The sequence below is a fragment of the Carettochelys insculpta genome, chromosome 2, assembly GCF_033958435.1.
Source record: "Carettochelys insculpta isolate YL-2023 chromosome 2, ASM3395843v1, whole genome shotgun sequence".
In the NCBI taxonomy this organism is placed as follows: Eukaryota; Metazoa; Chordata; order Testudines; family Carettochelyidae; genus Carettochelys; species Carettochelys insculpta.
The window spans coordinates 12,395,982-12,416,296 of record NC_134138.1 but is presented as its reverse complement, the minus strand read 5'-3'; the positions used below and the strand labels follow the sequence as shown (position 1 = coordinate 12,416,296).

The 20,315-nt window shown below is 45.4% G+C and overlaps 1 protein-coding gene across 8 annotated transcripts in view; it reads right to left on the bottom strand.

Moving 5' to 3' along the window:
- Positions 1–14,434, bottom strand: part of PTK2 (protein tyrosine kinase 2) — a 418,848-nt gene extending 404,414 nt beyond the window's left edge. For 6 of the 8 annotated variants that reach the window (XM_074986603.1, XM_074986600.1, XM_074986607.1 and 3 more), the window contains exon 1: positions 14,282–14,434. The gene's annotated coding sequence lies outside the window, so the exon portion shown is untranslated. Of the gene's footprint in view, positions 1–4,138; positions 4,182–13,453; positions 13,645–14,281 lie in introns of those variants that run through there. The other 2 variants (XM_074986602.1, XM_074986601.1) reach the window with 2 other exon arrangements.
- Positions 14,435–20,315: the final 5,881 nt, after the last annotated feature.

The window sequence follows — 20,315 nt, the reverse complement described above, 5'->3', positions numbered from 1 at the left end:
ATGCTCGGCTATTCACTTCACAGGTTCCGTGGCAGAGCTGTTGTGTTCACTGTCCCACCAAGGGTAACATGGCTCTTAAACCTTATGGAGTGCAAAGCTGACACACTCTAGGTCCTGCTAGCACTGCAGATGGAGTGGCTCTGTGAGGACTCCCGCTCTCTGCAGCTGATGTCCCAAAACTCGTTGCATGTACCCTGCTCTCACCGCCAACACATTTTGGCCACTATCCTGTCCCCACTCAGCACCTGACGCACTCAACACCTGCCCCTTCACTGACCAGCCATGAAGACTCACACAGACACACAATGTGCTCAACCCAGCACCTCCTTGTATTTTAGCCCCACTGAACTGCTCATCAGACAGAATGGTTGCACATGATACCTAGAAATATGCAAATCTGTAAACATGCTGCAGCCTCACCTCCTCATTTGCAAGTTGTGTAGAGTGCAGAAGTCAGGGGTTGGGGGTGAGGAAAGGCTCAGGGCATGGGCTGGGGGGCACAGGAGTCAGGCTTAGGACAGCACTGGAGCCATGGCAAGAGGTTGCAAAGTGTTGGAGGTGCAGGAATCGAGGCAGGGGGAGGTATGGGGGGGGCACAATGAGCAGCCAGAACTGTGTTGCCCTCCAGAGGCCACTCTTGGGAGACAGCTGAGGTGGTGGGGCCTCTACTGGCCAGCTGGAGGCAGCTACCAAGGGCCAGCATGCCTGCTGCGCCCCCCCCCCCCCCCCGTGGTCATTCTGCAATAATAATGTATCTGTTATCAGAGCCCTTCCTTTCTGTTTCATGAGGGGAAGAAAAAAAATCAGATTCCAGGCATACCTCATTGTCCAAGTGTTTGACAAGCTAAACCTTTACCTTGATTTTAAGGTATGGTAACATGAAGCTGCGTACCACCAAATTTGGTGGTAATAGTTCTTACTGTTTAGGAGGAGTTCTTAAACAAAAACTCAGATGGACACACAAACTCTCAAATATATAGTAGATAACGTTTCTCTAAACAAAAATTTAATGTTATAATTCATTTGCCTCCAATTTACAACTGAATGATTTGTACATATACTAAAACTTCCTGAATCAATAAAAAATAACACTCAGTATCTAGTGTTCATGCAGTTTTAAAGTTTGAAAATTTCAACCACTTAAAACTCAGGACATTCGCACAAATACATGCACATGAATTATTTCTTATTCCCATTTTTCTTAAATGCAGTCCTTAATCCATATTATAAAATACACCAGACCCATAATATGGCAGGAAAAGTTTTCATTTTTGGAACTTCTGCCTTTTAAGTACATGATTTTTTTAGAGTTATGTTGTAGTCATATTTCTGAAAAAGGGTGACGTGGCTCTTTAAGAACCAAAGGCATGGAGCTAGATAGATGCATACAAATTAGCAGTCTGCCACACTTGGGATGAGGTTTACTTAACAGAATCAGAGGACTATGGAGGTACTGATTCTCCTATAAAGAGCAGCAGGAAGCAGCACTAAGAGTCTGTTGGGAGTGAGAAGAGTCCAACAGGGAATACTGACAGGTTTGTTTTGTTTTTTTTTTTAAATAAAGAAAAGGACTTCAGGCTGGAAAGGTGTGGGAAACTCCCAGCAGGCAATCTGGTAGCGTGGACCTGACGGGGATTTGAGAATTTTATTTTGAATGTCAAAGGCTGTGTCTACACTACAAAAATAATTTCAAAGTTGCTTACTTTGAAGTACAACTTCAAAGAAGAGTGTCTACACACACCCTGCTTCGAAGTAGGGCACTACTCCATTCCTGGGAATGGAGTAAGAACTCCAAAGTTGGGCTCCCTGCTTCAAATTTAACTTCGAAGTAAGGGAAAATGTGTGTAGACTCTCTGCTCGCTACTTCCATGTACTGCTTAACTTCGAAGTTAATCCCTAGTGTAGACACACCCTTAAAGAGTCAGAGAAAGGTAGGACTGGAAGGGATCTCAACAATTCATCAGTGAAGCATCATGAACTGTTGCAGGACAATATAAACAGACAATTTCTGGCATGTATTTATCCATCTTTTTCTTAATCTCCAATGATAGGGATTCCGCAACCTCCCTTGGAAGCCTTTCCCTGAACTGAACTTTACACATTATAGATAGAACATTTTCCTGAATATCCAATTTTCATCTTCCTTGCTGCAAACTAAGCCTGTTACCTTAAATCCAATTATCAGTGAGACAAGCATGGCTGTGTTAATTAATTCTGCAGCTTCTCTCTGGGGCTGGATTTAGGAGTTTCGTATTAGTAATTAGACTAAAAGAGTCCTGGAAAAGTGGAGAAACTGAGCTAGAGCTTTTGCAGTTAAGATTTGAGGCCAGAAGGGGCACTTGGCCGACAGCCCATCATTTGCATGTATACTTGTATACACACATACACAAACCTTGCTAAATATATTTATGGATACTATTTTTAATCAACCTTCCTTTTTGATTAATCAATTTTTAAATCTCAAATCACAAGGTAAAATTCTGAATTTCATAAGGTGCACAAGAAATAAATACAATACTTCATTAAACACATTGAGATTTAAGATTTGGTAGCTATTTTGACAAGACACTTTCAGCAACTTATTCAACAGTTGCCATCAGGTCATGCAAACCACGTGGAAGAAATGTTCTGGGGATTTGTTTTCGAAGCACCATGCAATTTGCCAGACCTTGAAGGCTTACATCAATTTCATAAACTTACCTCTTAGCTCAACCTTCTGGTGTGAAGGCAGCTCTGTATACCCTGCAGTTACTTTTGCATCTCTCTTCTAATTCTGCCTGAAGCCCAAGTTATCACTAGTGATACCTCTACACATCTGCTGAAATGTGCTTCCCAGAATGGGTAGACAGATGCATTTTAGTTCTGCTCAAGCTGTGTGCTAAAAATAGTGTAGCCATGATGGTATACACAGTGGCTCAGGCTAGCCACCTGAACACAATCCCCCTGAACCTCATAGCTTTTGTACTCAAGCAGCAGGCCAACACATAGCCCATGTCACCACAGCCACACTGCTATTTTTACTGTGTTGCATGAATTGAGGTTCTGTGTCTGTCTCTACCCTCTCTGTGAAGTGTATGTTTAGCTGACAATACCCAATGGCATTCACTCAAGAGACTTATGCCTCTACTGAGATTTAAACTATGTCTATACATCTCATTTCAGCATAACTCACTTCACTGGGGAGAGACAACAACGTAACTGGAAACTTTCTAGTGCAGCCATGCTCTTAAAAGTTTGAATTTAGTTAATTCATGTGAAATAAAGAAAAAAACTGTTAGATCAATAAGTCTCTTGCCCTATAATTTTGGTAGGAATTCTCTTAAATAGAAGATGCATCATTATTAGTTTCCAGTAGAGGCCACAATAGGATAAACTTTACAAAAGTAGAAAAAAAGTCACAGACCAGACTTTAAACTGAGCCTAGACTCAATTACCCAGACACTGAAAAACTGATATAATCTCATTAGTGAGTTCAGTCCCCCATATGACTTAATACTAGAACAGCTGTAGAACAGAACCACCTCCAAATGCCTTTGAGCAGGAGCCTCCGATGATACTTCAAGAGACAGCTAGCATGTTTTAAGAGTGAAAAGCAGTGGCACAGAATCAATGCGTATCAAGGAAAGACATTCCCATCAAGATTTGCAGCCAATTATTTTGAAAGCAAAGCTAACAATTACATTAAAACAATATTAATTACATCAATAGGTGGCTTCTACATTTCCTTCTTCAAGGAGAGAAATATACAAGACTATAAAACATTGGCTAATCTAGTTATTTGCAGAAATGTGAGCATTAATTCCATCTTTTAAAAAAACAAGATACTCAGAAACAACAGGCCTATAGAACACTGAAAACCAGAGACTATCTGCAGATAAAAAAAATATAAAAATCATTTAAGAAGAAATACTCCCCATTTGCTCTCTTCAGCCAAAAATGCAAACGAAAGATGTCCATGCCTCAATGAGGACAGAACTGATGTCAAATGCTAGATAACAGAGTTGGCTAAGGAAAGGAATGAGAGGACTAGCACTAAGAGATATACATTTGTAGTTACTGATATCTGCATCATGAAAATTAACATTTTTAAAAGTATACAGAAAGGCCTTGCCATTTGTGGACTCACAGTTTCACTTACTCGCAGTTCATCACGCCCTGCTGTGCTGCGCCACACCAGGCTGCACTGTCCTGCACCATCCTGATCACACGATTCTGTGTGCTCATGCCTTCTCTCAGCCCCCTCACAACCATGTTAAGGCTGTCACAGGAACATCCAGCCTTAATTATATCACCAAAAAGAAAAGTGAGTGATGCAGACAGTTGTCAACAGGCTAAGAAGGGAAAAAAGTAAGATTACTGCATAAACTGGCAAGTGGTCACACTGCAGCCTCAGTAGCTAGACTGTATGGCAAGACTAAACAGCTTCCTATCACAATGTTCCTTTGGGAACCCATCTCTACTAACCCTATTCCAGAGGGACAATAAGATTCCCAGGCAGCCAGTTCAAAGAACTGGTGGGGTGATTAAAGTGGAAGTTAATTGCATTATCTTTGTGTTCCAGTATGGCTGTTAATTTACTGTTTTTAAGTTAAACTTGCTTGTTGACTGTTAAATGGCAGGCAATAAAACATTCTTTGCAGAAGATGTGTTGCTTCTGTGTCACAAACACCTCCCTCCCCTCCATTTTCCAGTATTTGCCATTTGTGGCTTCCTCTGGAACGTAATCCCCACAAATAGTGAGGCCTTCCTGTACCTCATCTTCCTACATCATGCACGTGCACAGATGTGCGTAGTCATGCTTGCATATGAAGTTACTAAAAGGGTTTGTAGGCCTTGCAAAAACATATGTTTGGAAAGAGACTTGACAATAACATAGGTAGACCTGGTAGACTGGGATCAGAAAAAGGGATGCAGGCATTCAGTCTGCATGGAAGAAGACATGGAAGTGCAAGTGAGAAAAGGGTGGTCAGTGCTGCAGTTTGGGTGAAGTAAAAATTTTTAAAAAGGCAAAGAAACAGTAGTCAAGGCACATACTAAACTGGATGGGGCCTTGAAGGCTTGAATAAGGAGCTTAAATTTGATATGGAAGATGATGGAATGATCAAAATACAGAATGACCCACTTTATGTGGTAAGAAGCTACAGCACTTCCATACTGGCACTGTAAAGAGAGGACTAGGAACAGGAGCTACAGCTAATTCTTTCCAACAGCCACAGCAAAGAACTATCTAGAAAATAGGAGAAAACCTCACACTTTGAACCCCGAAAAATGTTGTTTCCCTGGATGGAACTCACTAACATAGGCCAATGGAAGAGAAACAAAGAAATTAAAGAGTTGTTTATATAAAAATAAAAGGCACAATTTTAGAGCTCTCCTCCAAGTTGTGCATTACCTCAAAGGGACAGATTTGCTTTCAGAGGTGCATTTCCCCTCATCTACTCCAATTTTATTTAGCGCATGCAAAAGTAAATCCTTATTCAGACGCAATGAAAGGTTAACAAGGACACTGTCAAGTGTGAATCATTTAAAACGGCTGCTTCACGAACCATTCCAGACACCTTGAATGAGCAATTCTGACCCAACATTGTTCAATTTTTATTTTATCCCTTGGAGCATGAATAGTTTAGCAGTAGTTTTAGTACCTTCCAGGGAGAATCTCAAAATCCTTTAGACACTAGTGAATTAAGCCTGAGCTAGATGTTATGTCCACCACTTTACAGACAGGAGAATTAAACTGAGAATTAACAGAGAGATTAAACTGACTTGCCCAAGATAATTCAGATCTACAAAAGAGACAGAAGTAAAACTCCAGCTTCCTGAAATCCTGTCCTTTGCTTAAGCTCATCAGAGATAGATTCCAGAGTTACCTGGATAAACTGGATGATTGGGCCAAAATAAATCTGAAGCAGTTCAACAAGGAGAAGTGTAGAGTCCTGCACTTGGGATGGAAAAAAACCTAAGCATTTTTATAGGCTGGGGACCAACTGGCTAAGCAGCAATACATCAGAAAGGGACCTAGGGGATATGCTGGATGAAAGGCTGGATGTAAACAGTGTGCCCTTGTAGCCAAGAAGTCTAACGGCATATTGGGGTACATTAAGAGGAGCATTTCAAGCAGATCTAGAGAAGCTGTTGTTCCCCTCTATTTGGCACTGGTGAGGCCGCATATGGAATACTGTCTAGTTTTGGGCCCCCCAGTATAGAAAGGATGTGGATGTGCTGGAGCAGGTTCAGCGGAGGGCAACAAAAACGATTAAAGGGCTGGAGAACATGACCCATGAAAAGAGGCTGAGGGATTTGTATTTAGTTTGCAGAAGAGGAGACTGAGGGGTGATTTAATAGCAGCCTTCAACTTCCTGAAGGGGAGCTCTAAAGTGGATGGAGAAAATCTGTTCTCTGTAGTGACAAATGACAGAACAAGGAACAACGGTCTGAAGTTACAGAAGGAGAGGACTAGGTTGGATACTAGGAAAAAGTACTTTACCAGGAGGGTGATGAAGCACTGGACTGTGTAGCCTAGAGAGGTGGTTGAATCCCCATCCCCAGAGGTTTTTAAGTCCCAGCTTGACAAACTCCTGGCTGGGATGACTTAAGTTGGGGTTGATCTTGCTTGAAGAAGGGGGCTGAACTTGATGACCTCCTGAGGTCCCTTCCAGCACTTTGATTCTATGATTCTCATCTTTGTAAGCAACAAGCAGTAAACCTATAGACCTTGGATGCAGGAAATTTTATTAGATATTGGACACTAGTAGTACTAGTGGACTATAAGTACAGCCCTACCAAATTCACAGCCCTGAAAAACATGTCACGGACAATGAAATTGGGTCTCCTGTGTGCTTTCACCCTATGTTATAAAGGCTTCACAGAGCAGACCAGCATTTCTCAAATTGGTGTCCTGACCAAAAAGGGAGCTAAAGAGGGGAATCACACAGTTGTTTTATGGAGGGGTCACAGTATAGCTACCCTTACTTCTTCACTGCTGCCTTTAGAGCTGGGCAGAAGGACATTGGGCCCTCAGCAGCTGCCAGATCCACCAGCAGCAGTGCAGAAGTGAGGGTGGCAACATCATAGCATGCCATCATTACTCCTGTGCTACTGTGGTGGCAGCTTCCTTTGAGAGCTAGGATCCTAGCCAGCAGCTACTACTCTCCAGCTGCCCACCTCTTATGACAGGACTGCTTCCAACAGCAGAGAAGTGAGTGTAGCAGCACCACAATCTTCTGTAAAATAGCCTTGCAACACCCTCCCCCAGCTTCCTTTTGGGTCAGGAACCAACATCATGAGATTTCTATGGTCAAACTCAAGAAATGTGCAGTTTTTAAATACCTATGACTGTGAAATTGACTGAAAATGGACCATAACTTTGGTAGGACCCTAAATAACAGTAATTAAGCATACATAGTCCTTACTGCTACTGCTGCTCAAATGAAACCACCAAGGAATCTTTATTTCTAACATAAAGTCAATATATAAGTAACTGAACTACCAAGGTACATATTACACTTGGTGTTCTTTTCATCACTTCTCATTCAGCCTCTAATTTGTATATGCAGTCTCAACTATCATAAATGCTTTAAAATCCAAACAGTTAATCACACTGCTTTGAAATCGTGTGTCTCCTAGAGGCAACAGAGTAAGTGATCACTTGACTGAAGCATTCCAAACGTTCTAGGCCCTTTCCTCCCCCCCAAAACACCTGGTTTTCTTTTCCCACCTTGTAATGTTAAACAGAAGTACAATGAGTCTCCATCCTTTTTGCCCTTTAATAGTGTTCACTGCAATCCTGTCGGTGAGCAGGAATGGGCAGTAAAAGGTGAAAAGTTTGTAAATTTCAGCAACAGTTGTGTTGCCAAAATTAACGTTTGTGTGTTAACAAGGCATACTGGGGCCTTACCGAAGGAGGGCAAAGTTAAGGTTAACATGTGCAAGTTATTGTAAAGTAACACATTACAGGTATTCCTTGACTTTCCTCTGAAGCATCTGTAGGAAACAGGATATCATAGCAGATGAACCAGAGGTCTTATATGGCATGGCAAATCCTGTGCTACTTTCAGCTCCTTGCACATCATTTATTACCCTTCACTGCATCTGAGAAAAGGGCTGGGAAAGTTAGCATGGTGGAAGAGCTGAGCATATCCATGCGTCGGGGTTACAGCAAAATGCTGTACTCTTCCCTCCCACCCCCATATGTTATTTCAGAAAAAACGAGAAGTTTAAAGCAAAAGGAAAAAAAAGTTAGTCTGAGAACAGGTCTCCAAATTATATAAATTACAGTTCAATTATGTGTTCATGACTGTGGGCTTTGAAGGTGGGCAGGAGGAAAGAGTTAAAACTGTAAATTGACTTACATTTGTATAAAGGTGGAGCCTTGCGGCACAAGGAAACTGGCTAGATTACTATTCTCTTTTCTAACCAAAGGATGAGGAAATAGTTTGATGCCAAAAGGAAACTGAATAACTTCTGTTCAGGTTCTCTGTGCAAACTTTCAATTACTGAACCTGGTAAAAATGAGAGAGGCATAGAAGCAAGACAGGCTAAAAGGAAAAGAAGGCAAATAAATAAAAAGGGAATAAAATAGAATGAAGAAAGCTATGGAAAACAGAAAAAAGAATGTGACGAAGTTCTGGGTCTGATAGAACCTTACACCCTTGAACTATTCTGAGATTTGAGAAAACTGAGATATGCACAAAACTTTGTAACCCTATAGGAAAAAATGAACATTAAACATAATATTAACTTACTATACAGAGCCTTCAGCTCTAAATTCTTCACCGCTCAAACCACCATATTGCCTCAAATTATTTTCTTCCATCTCTGTAGCTGATTCCCACAAAAACACCTGCCAATCTGGGATCTTCTCTCTCCCCCGACGAAGCTGCTCTTCACAACCGCTAAATTTTTTAAAAGACTATATTCCATCCTCATCCATCTCAATCTCTCATTCGCTTTAAGACTCCTTCGACCAATGCCTCTAACCTAAAGAGTTGTGAAAACCAAGAAAGAATAATTCCTTCACTTGGTTCTTCTACTAATTCTCTTTTTAAACCAGAAATAACTCTTCTGGTGGATCTCCAAATTCACTCCTCCTCCATCCATATAGCTTCAGCTTTGAGCTCTCTGACCTGTCTCCCTCCAGCTAATCCCTAATCTCAGCCACTCTCTTTAGCATCACCTCTGGAATAATGGAGTAAAATAATTTCACATGTGTTGTGAACTGAACATGCACAATCACAGAAAAGTATTAATGGACTAATTAACTAAAAGGTAATTAATTGCAGTAATTTGGAAAAACAAGAAGACTAGTAACAAAGAGATAGCCATGTTAGTCTGTACTCCAACAAAACAAAACAGCAGAAATACAGCATTTGCAAGAAAAGCCTAGTTAAATGGAAAATGTACTGAAACCATATAAATACTCATATTATACCCGCTAAGTTTTTGTGACAACCAGGCATTTTGCTGCACATGTATTACAGTCAGTTATGCCTGGGGTTGCCATTAGGACCCCTAGCTGTCTACAGCCCAGGGCTGATATCCAGATTTCACACTGTGAGCCCTGAGCAAACCCTGCTCCCTGGGGCTGACAAAACTACAGTGGAAGCCTACTGCTCTGGAACCACAACATGTTGGATTAAATAAGGCTGTATTCATTGTCAATTTAAATTTAATTTATTTTAGCACAAGGTGGGGGGAAGGGAAGTCCAGATTGTAGCTTTTTGGCCCTATCATAACAAACAACAGGGACACAGCATCAGAAATGCTTAAAATCCAAGTTGCCTGAAATCTGCATGAGATAACATCATATATTATTTCACTTATGTGTTTGGTATTTTTAAGTCTCTACATCAAAGTTCCAATTATGCTAGGTGTTGTACCAATAGGCTGTTCCTGTCCCAACAGGTTTACCATTTAGGAGAGGAATGTAAAAGCAATAAGAGGAAAAATCAAATAATATATAAATTTAAATCACTGGGGTATTTTAAGAATTTTTTTTAGTTTTTTAAATAAGTACTTTTGAAATTTTGTACCATTTGCCTAGCTCTTACACTTTGCCTAATTTCTTGGAAAATGCATTGTAGAATTACATGACAACAGCACCTTTAGAAGAATTTGACAGGAGGAAAAACAAAACAAAAACAACAACAACAACAACAAAAGCCTCCAGCCCTCAAAAAACAAAACAGAAGCAGACAGCCCACAAACCTGCTCACCTCACCAGGTAGGTTTTTCTAACTGATCAACTCCTCTTCCCCTACTCAGGCCTCTAATATCTGTTTTTCTAATTAATAGTTATCCGTGTTCTATGAAAATGTTTGGTGTCTGACAAACCCACTACGCTATACCAGCTTTTAACCAGAGGGACATCCAAAAAACATTGACCTGAAATCAGTATTTTTACAAATTTTAGCGATGCAGAACCCACACCTGAAATATTTGAATCCATTCCTAAGATAGCTTTCAGACTAAAAGGGCTGCTCAGTAGAAGTGAGCAATCAGGAACTGTTACACAATTTTTTTTTGGTTTTCTTAGGTTAAAAAAATCTTAAAATTTCTAAAATGTGATAATATGCCCCTGCATCATTTGAAACACAAACATCAGCTGCACAGTAGTTCAAAATAATCAAAAATTGATACAGACTAAAAACTGCCCATACGGAAAAGTGCAAATGTTTGATTTTCATTGTCCTTTCTACATGAAATGCAAAAAACAAGCAACTGCTATAAATGATGAAAAAATTAAAACTGAATTTTTTACCTTTATTACAAATAACATTTCAATATTAAAATTTAGAAGTTTAAGTACTTAGCAACATCCTTCTGACATTTTGAAAAAATCTGCAAAACTTTTCCTTTTTTTGACATTCTGGATATCTTCTGGAATATGACATAACACTTCTATAAGAAATATTCCATGTCTTTTTAAGTGTCAACACTTTAAGTTTGAAACGAGATATTCTGATTGTAGAGTTACAAATTTACAAGGCTTGACTATTCAGTTCTGAGAACAAATTATTAGCCTATTTACAGTAAATAACATTGTGAAATATACATAATTTTAATATTTAAAGAATATGTCCAACAGCTTTCACTGAAAATGAACAATTTACCTTTAAAAATATTTGGAAGATATAGAAGGTTTGCTATCACTGAGACAATGTGTTTCCATGAATTCTAAGGAACATGATAGGAGTTTGGAGATGTAAAATGCTCAATCCATATGCAACCCCATACCAGATTTTGTTCTGCCATACAAAGCAGCAACTGGAAAACTAGGAAAAGCTACTTGGATTTCTATGTTGTTTTTGCAATAGGCTAGAAAATACTTATTTTAGTTTGTTTTGACAAGATGCACAATATCTAGACACAGTAGCATCCAGAACAAAAATAGCTTCCAATCAAACAGAAAGGCTGTGTCTACACTTGCATTCCTCTTTTGAAAGATGTATGCAAGTGAGGTAAATAAAAAAGGCAAATGGCATACAAATTTGCATATGATGTCTCATTTGCATATTCTTATTTTGAAATAGCTTCTTTTGAAAGAAGAAAACCAGTGTCGACACCGCTCTTTCAAAGCAAACCCTGTCTTTGAAAGAATCCTTCTTCCCCTTTTTTATGGGAAGGATTCTTTCAAAGATGGGGTTTGCTTTTGAAAGAGCAGTGTCTACACTGGTTTTCTTCTTTCGAAAGAAGCTATTTCTAAATATGTAAGTGAGGCATTGGATATGCAAATCTGTACCTTATTTGCATCCTCTATTTACCTCATTTGCATGCCTCTTTCAAAAGAGGAATGCAAGTGTAGACACAGCCAAACTGTCATACCACAGTCCATTACTAGCTCCAAAGACCTAGTTTTTGCATAGTTCCCAAAATAACACTTTCACTTCAATAAATCTGTAATTTCTACCAAGCTAAAAGAATCAACTGTTCAAGCATTAGTCATTGGGAATATAATGGTTTACCACTAAAAAAGAGCTTTTAATACTATTTGACAGATACTCTTGAAACCGACTTACAACTACCTTGTTAGTCTTTAAAGTGCTACATTTCTGCTGTTTTGTATATATTCAACGTTACAGTATCCCTATATAAGAACCTTTCATTCTGAAATAGTATACATTTCAAATAGTTTATAGACTAATATAATCAATCACACACGTTCAATACTTTTAAAGATACCTAGGGCTTAATAAAGCTCACAGCTTTCCAAAAGAAGTATTATGCCATTTTACTTGCAATTCTTTGTATGCATTTTCTTTCCCAAAAAGTGTGAAGAAAGAACAATCCAAGGCTATGTTCTACCAAGATAGGATTTAAAAAACGTTTGCTTCCATTTAAAGATTTATTTTTAAAGAGACACTAGTTTTTCCAGTGTTCCACATTTTCATTCTTTAAACTACCCATACAGTTCGCAACCATATAAATTAGAGAGAATAGTTTCTTCTATTGTTGTACATATTTGCCAGACAACATGGATAATGACTTTGGCCCCCATTCTGCAAACTTCAGTGGAACTAACCAAAGTGCTTTAAATTAAACACATGCATACATCAGGCAGGATCAGAGCCATAATATTGGCTGCAAAAATTACATAATGTAGCCCTAGTCCTGCACCTGAATCAATGTGACACAGGTTCAAAACCATAAATGCAATGCAAGATCAGAGCTTATTTTCAGACATGAAGCAAAGGGGAAATAAAGATGTAAGAAGAGATTTGAAGAAGGATGGACAGAGCAAACAACTTTAATATAATTAAAGTTATTTGGTGTACTATGTTCAGCTTAATATCTTAAAGGCCCTGCTTCTGCAAAATGATTCACATAAGTGTACCTTGATCTCAGTGAGAGACAATGGAGTCACAGAATGGAGCCTTGAAGTAATGGTTCAGCTTTACAGGATTAAGAGCTGTATTGTTTAGTATGCTGTACACAGAGAACACCATGCAAGCAGCAAATGGGTGAAAGAATGCAAATTAAGAGACACCATAGCACAAGTTTACTTTTAAAACTAAGTTAATAGTTAAATATTAGTCCCATTAATGAAAAATATAAAGCCCCAAACAGTTTGCCTTCTGAACTTATTATTTCAACTAATTTACTACAGCATTGCTATTACATTGCCAAAAAACCACAGCTTCAGGCTGACTCTGCAAGACTTAGACACTGGCATTAAGACCCACAGGGTATGTTCTGCTTTCAAACATTTAAATAAGAAACACGGCAACTAGCTAATACATAAAGGTACACGCCTATGGAGTGACACAGTCTTTCACTTAGTAGGGAGCAGGGAAGCTAGCAAAGGAATAAAGCAAAGTATATAAAACCACACTGCAAAGTTTGGAAACCAGAAAGGAGGCAAGAGTTGGCGATGGGCAGATTTGTGCTTTAAAATGAGACCCCTGGGAATGCAAGAAAAAAAGGGCATTATTACAATTGTGCATTTCTAAGACTGTACCCTGTCTTCAGGTCCCGGGAAGCTGAGGAGAGCCCTTCATGGCATGGTCTCCAGATGCTCGGTGGCTTATGCAGAGCCCCCTCAACCAACGCACAAATCCTCTTCCTCGCCTTGTACTTAACCATCTACTCGGGCGTCTGCCTCTTCTGCCTCCTCTCAGAGCAACCGCCGGCTCCTCACCGAGCACCACACAAAAAAGAAACCTCAGCCACCTCCGCGGACCCCGCCCCCCCCCCACAGGTTGGCGGAGAAAACCACAGCTTCACCCGCGGCCCTGCGGGAGGGGCGGCCCCGCTCTCGCCATGGCGGGGCTGGAGCCCGGGTGGCCCCCGCTCCTGCCCCTTCCCTTTGTTTACTCGGTGGGCTGCCACCCCCTAGGGAACGCGCCAGCACCTCGCCCCGTCCCGCCACATCCGGCGCGGTGACGAATCCCACCTCGCCGCGGCTGGCCGGAGGGGGCGGGCGCGGTCCGAGAGCGACCGGGCCTCCCTGGCAGCGGGGGGAACCCCGCAGCTCGACGCCCCCTCCCAGAAGGCCACTGACAGACCGCGGCACGCGGAGGCCGCCCACCTCCCCACCCCCAGCGTCCGTGTGCCGAGCTGCCGCGGTGCCCTCTGCCACAGCCACGCGGGAAGGGCTCGTCCCCCACGCGACAGGGGTGTCCCCCCCCGCCCCCCGGGGTGTGGATGCCTCACCTCGCCGGGGGCGGGGAAACGAGGCGGGCGCGGCGGTGCCGCTCGCCAGGGGAGCCTCCCCCCTTCCCATTACATAAGTTGGGGCCATTTCTGCCTCACTTTCCCTGCCCCCCATCCAGCCGTTGGGACTCACCGGCCTGAGCGGAGCGGCTCCGAGCCCGGCGGCGCGCGAGGTCGGAGTGGGGGCGGGGAGACGGGCAGGGACGCCGAGAAGTTGAATCGCCTCCGTCCGCCCCGCTCCCAGGGCCCAGACCGGCTCCCGTCCCTACCCGCTGCCTGTGTCTATCCCGGCCACTCCAGGCCGCTCCCCCTCCCTCCCGGCGCGCTGCACCATGGGATACGCCGCTGCCCCCTCTGGCCGCCTGCTGCTTTCGCTCCCCGCTCCAATGGCTGCGAGGGGAAGGGGACCGCTCTGCCCGCCCGGCCTCGGGGGCGGAGTATCCCCGCAGGTCCTCCCGCGAAGAGCCCGAGCCGTGCCACCAGCCCCCGCGCCTGAGCCGTGCCACCCCCTGAGGGAACCCGCCCCCCAGCCTCCCTCGTCACACCCCCTCGCCTCTGCAGGGGGACCAGCCCTCCCAGCCTCGGCTGTGCCGCCCCCTCGCCTCTGCAGGGGGACCAGCCCTCCCAGCCTCGGCTGTGCCACCCCCTGACCTCTGCAGGGGGACCAGCCCTCCCTGCCTCGGCTCTGCCACCCCCTGACCTCTGCAGGGGGACCAGCCCTCCCTGCCTCGGCTGTGCCACCCCCTGACCTCTGCAGGGGGACCAGCCCTCCCAGCCTCGGCTGTGCCGCCCCCTCGCCTCTGCAGGGGGACCAGCCCTCCCAGCCTCGGCTGTGCCACCCCCTGACCTCTGCAGGGGGACCAGCCCTCCCTGCCTCGGCTCTGCCACCCCCTGACCTCTGCAGGGGGACCAGCCCTCCCTGCCTCGGCTCTGCCACCCCCTCGCCTCTGCAGGGGGACCAGCCCTGCCAGCCTCGGCTGTGCCACCCCCTCGCCTCTGCAGGGGGACCAGCCCTGCCTGCCTCGGCTGTGCCACCCCTCACCTCCGTAGGGGGACCAGCCCTGCCAACCTCAGCCGTGCCACCCCCTCACCTCTGCAGGGGGACCAGCCCTGCCAGCCTCGGCTGTGCCACCCCCTCACCTCTGGAGGGGGACCAGCCCTGCCAACCTCAGCCGTGCCACCCCCTCACCTCTGCAGGGGGACCAGCCCTGCCAGCCTCAGCTGTGCCACCCCTTACCTCTGGAGGGGGGAACCAGCCCTCCCAGCCTCAGCTGTGCCACACCCTCACACCTGTAGGGGGACCAGCCCTGCCAGCCTCCGCTGTGCTACCCCATCACCTCTGTAGGGGGACCAGCCCTGCCAGCCTCCGCTGTGCCACCCCCTCACCTCTGTAGGGGGACCAGCCCTCCCAGCTTCAGTTGTGCCATCCCTCACATCTGCAGGGGGACTAGTCCTCTCAGTCTCAGCCATGTCACCCCAGCAGCCCTCCCAGCCACAGCCTTGCTACCTCACTCACAGCCACAAGGGGACTCTCTCTCCCAGCCTCAAAACCATGCCACCATTGGAACCAGCCCTCCCAGCCTCAGGAAGGAAGCAGCCCTACGGATCAACTCCCAGGCTCAAGTGAACTGCCTGCTCAAACCAGCCACTCTGCGGAGGGGGAGTTTGGGTCATGGTGGGGGTGCAGGCTGTAGGCATTCTGAACACCTCCAAAATTTCTGCAAGCCTGTCACCCCTGCTCACAATTTTTAAAGTATTGTTTCTCTCACAACCTCCGTAAAAGTAACAGGGAGCGAGCCGTGTTAGTCTATATACTGTCAAAACAAAAAAGCCATCCAGTAGCACTTTAAAGACTAACAAAATAATTTATTAGGTGGTGAGCTTTCGTGGGATAGACCCACTTCTTCAGACCATAGCCGTACAAGAACCTCCCTATAAAGTATGAGAATATTATAATCTCCATTTTATGTGTGGGGAACTGGGACACAGACATAAAGACTTGCTTAACATCACACAAGAAGTCATGACAGAGTAGAATAATTAACCTCTGTTTCATGGAGATCAGTATAATCTTTTCTTTTGGATCACTGTTCCTTTGTGCACCAGCTAATGAACAGCTGCACAATAAGGTAAGACAGGCCTTATGTATCCAGCCATACCTCACAAAGATTTATTTGTGTTGCAAACTCATACTTTTTGAGCAGGGACCATTGTGAGAGGATTGGTATAAAATCCTGGACAAATAAAGGTGTTTTGTATAATTACTCTACTGAAACAATCTAATCCATGTAACCTTATTATATGTGGACTAATTAGGCACTAAATGTTTGTATTTATTTTTATCACTTTAGCACCTAGAAGCCCAAGTCGTGGAGCTGGATCCTCTTTTGTTAGGTACTGTACAAATACAGAACAAAACCATGGTCTTTTGCCCATAAAGCCTACAATTTAAGTATAGAACAAGAGACAACAAATAAATACAGACAGATGGGAAGTAAAAGTAAACAATGAGACAACATAATAGGCAATGGTTTCAGCATACCAGCAATCTACCCATGGTTATGGTTTTTGCAAGCATCTGGCAAAGGATTTTAAGGAGGGATTTGAAAGAAAAACATTATGCAGCTTTATGAAAGTTTACAGGAAACTTTTCCCAAGTGTGGGAAGCAGTATAAGAGAAAGCAGGTAGATGCTTGTTTGAAAATTAAACAAGTGGCTGATGGAGACTGGTAGCATGGGCCAACTAGAGACAAGAGTCAACAGCTTGTTAGTGAATTGGAGATGGTAGGTGGAGCTGGGGATAAACCTCAACGGGCGTCGAAAATTAAAACAAACAGTTTATGTTTGATGCAATAGAAAGGAGGAGTCGGCAGATGGATCTAAAGAGAGGATTGACATGACAGTAAAAGAGAAGGTTTGGAAGAGTGTTCTCTGAGGCATGATCTGGAATGGATTTGAGTGAAGCAAGATAGTAAACGTTAAGGCCAAAGAAAAGGAAAAAGGATGAAGAAAACCTCAATGAGATATGTAGATGTGCAGTGTGAATGGGTTGCTCCTGGGCCTGGGTGGCCTAGTGGCTAGGCTCCCAGGCCAGGGCCTATTGGGTGGGTCCACAGCCCCCACCCAAGTGTCTATGGGTTGAGTTTGGGGCATGGCCTCAAGAATCTAGTTCCCCCTTTTGGCAGGAGCAGGGTTCCCTGGGGAGGGGCTCCCACTCCCCTCAGTACCTGGGGGAGGGTCCTGGGCTGCATCCTCCCACAGCTAACAGGGTGGCAGCTCTGGCCTGGGGCCTCCCACCTCTTGGCTGGTCAGCCTCTAACTGAGCTGGCTTCCCTCCCTTTATACCTCTCCAGGCCTGACATTGAAACAGAAAAGTTTAGAGCATGAGCTTTCGTGAGTTAACTCACTTCTTCAGAAGTTAACTCACTTTTCCAGGACCAGCATCTGAAGAAGTGAGTTAACTCATGAAAGCTCATGCTCTAAACTTTTCTGTTAGTCTATAAGGTGCCACAGGACCCTTCGTTGCTAGCACTGTATATGTCTTTCACTTCCTGAGATTTCAATGTTAGTTTGAGACCCTGCATCCTTTCTCCCATACTACCTATGATGTGTGAGAAAGGATATTGTGCAGTTCTTCCCTTGATTTAGAAGTAGCAGGCCATAGAAGGCTTTTTGCTGCGTGTGTCCACTGCAGTTTCACTCACCCTCCAAATACACTTGAGTGTTTCCTTCTATGAGATGTGTGTGTCTAGATTTAAGGGATTGGTCAGCAGAATTTCAGGTCAGAAGATATCTTATGAGAAAATGTCTCTTGGCAGACTGTGTCCAGACAGCAAGGCATACTGAAAGAGTGATCTGCCCTGTTGACAGAGAACAGCCAGTATGCCTGGCTGCTCTACCAGCAAAATGGCCACCTGGGACCACATCAGACAGGGTTTTGGATCACCAGTTCCCTCTGGGAGCCCCGCTGAGGCATGCACTTAAAGGGGACACACACCCCTGACACCCATTTCCTGCCTCTGCTGTGGGCATGCCTACTTCCTCAAGGGACAGCACAACTAGCACAAGACTTAGTGTCTTTGTGGGCAGCATAGCTGGCCCCTGGCAGCTTTGCTGCTGGAGCTGCCCCTGGGCTTGTGGTAGACCCATACTGACATGCTGCAGCTGCTGCTGAACTTTCTAACAGCCATCCTCCTGTTCCTCACTGAGGGCAAGCCCGAGACCACCTTTGGGGATGGTGCCCTGACTGCATGACTTTCACACCTGCACACCATCCTCCCTCCCCTACAGTGCACAAGTGGTTCTGGAGGCACAGCACCAGTTTGGACTGGTGGGACCAACTGATCATGGAGTGGTGGGACAACAAGCAGTGGCTCCAGAACTTTCCTGGAGCTCTGTGCCTGGCTCGCCCCTGCCCTCTGAAGACACAACACCCAGCTGTGGCCTGCCATCCCTGTGGAGAAACGGGTCACAATTGCCCTGTGGAAGCTCATCATCCCCAACAGCTACCACTCAGTGGACAACTAGTTTGGTGTGGGGAAGTCCACCATTGGGACCCTCTTCATGGAGGTAACACACTCAGCTTGCAGTCTCTGCCTATGGGGGCAGGGTGTCCTGCCAAAGGGGGACCCTTGGGAAGCAAGGTCAGGAGTATGAGTGGTGGGGTTGGGGTAGGGGGGAAGCCCAATCCCCGGGGGACCATACTGTCCCACCCTCACACAGCCCTGCTGCTGGGGGGCAGCCTCAGAGGGGGACCTCCTGGAGAACTCGGGAGGATGGAACAGCAGGGGGCCAGGGACCCATCCAGGTCTCAGGGATTCCCTCCCTTAGTCCCTGTCATTTGTATTTGGTCGCCTTCCTCTGCAGGTTGTGATGCCGATTGACACAATCCTGCTGTGACGGATCACCCATCTGGGAAACCTTGATGAAATTGTGGCTGAATTCGTGGCCCTGGGATTCCCAAACTGCACTGGGGCCATAGATGGGACCCACGTGCTGAGCTGTGCCCCAGAGCACAGTGCAGTCGAGTGTATCAACCACAAAGGCTACTTCTCCATAGTACTGCAGGCCCTTGTTGACTACTGTGGACAGTTCACAGACATTTACATCAGGTGGTCAGGCCTGGCACATGAAGCCTATATGTTCTGCAACTCTGGCCTGTGCCAGAGGCTGGAGGCAGGCACATTCATCCTCTGCCAGGAACTGGTGGCTGGGAACATGCAGATGCCACTCTGCATCATGGGGGAACACAGCCTACCCCCTCATGCTGTGGCTGATGAAGCCAGTACTGACCAGCTGGACCCCAGCTGGGAACTATTCAACACCCACCTGAACCATGCCAGGATGTAGTATGAGTGTGCCTTTGGCCTTCTCAAGGCACAGTTCAGGTGCCTGGTTAACCATCTCAATGTGGAGGGAGTGCAACATCCACCAGGTTGTGAGGGCTTCTTGTGCCCTGCACAGCATTGTGGAGGGGAAGGGAAAGGCCTTCCTCCTAGGATGGAGGGTGGCTGCTGGCTGTGAGGGGCGTGCCTATGAGCAAATGGGTACAGCTGCCATCTGCCTGGCCCATCAGCATGGGCTGTGGATCTGAAATGCCCTGAGAGAGAGCATCTCTCAGGACCACTGTAGCCCCCCAACTACCACTCCAGTGGGGGCCTTGGGCTCACAGACCTACATGTCCCCAGCACCATCCATCCCCGAGCCCTTAATAATAAAGCCACTCGTTTGTGTGTCACACGAAAAATTGGTTTATTGAACTATTTACAACATGTGTGGGGGGTAGAGTGGCTGGGAATGTGGAGTGGTGGTGGGCCTTAAAATTTGGGGGGCTTGGGACATGGGGCGGGGGGACCTCAGAACATGGACGAGGTGGGGGGCCGCAAACCCAAGGGGAACCAGGACCCCGAGTGGCATCGGCCTTGGGGACCCTGCCCTGCTGTGGGTTCTGTACTGCCATTGGGTCTGGGCTAGGGTTGGGACTAGGGGAGGTACAGGTGAGGAGGGGTTGTGGCAGGGGTGAGTGTCCAGCAGGGGAGGCCATGGCCATCGCTCTGTGAATCTGGCAGGGGCTCAGGTTCCCAGGCAGGAGGGCCAGTGGGTGCAGGGTGGTGGGGCATCCATGGATGGTTGGGACAGCATGTCCTGCCAGATGCTAGTGACAGCAT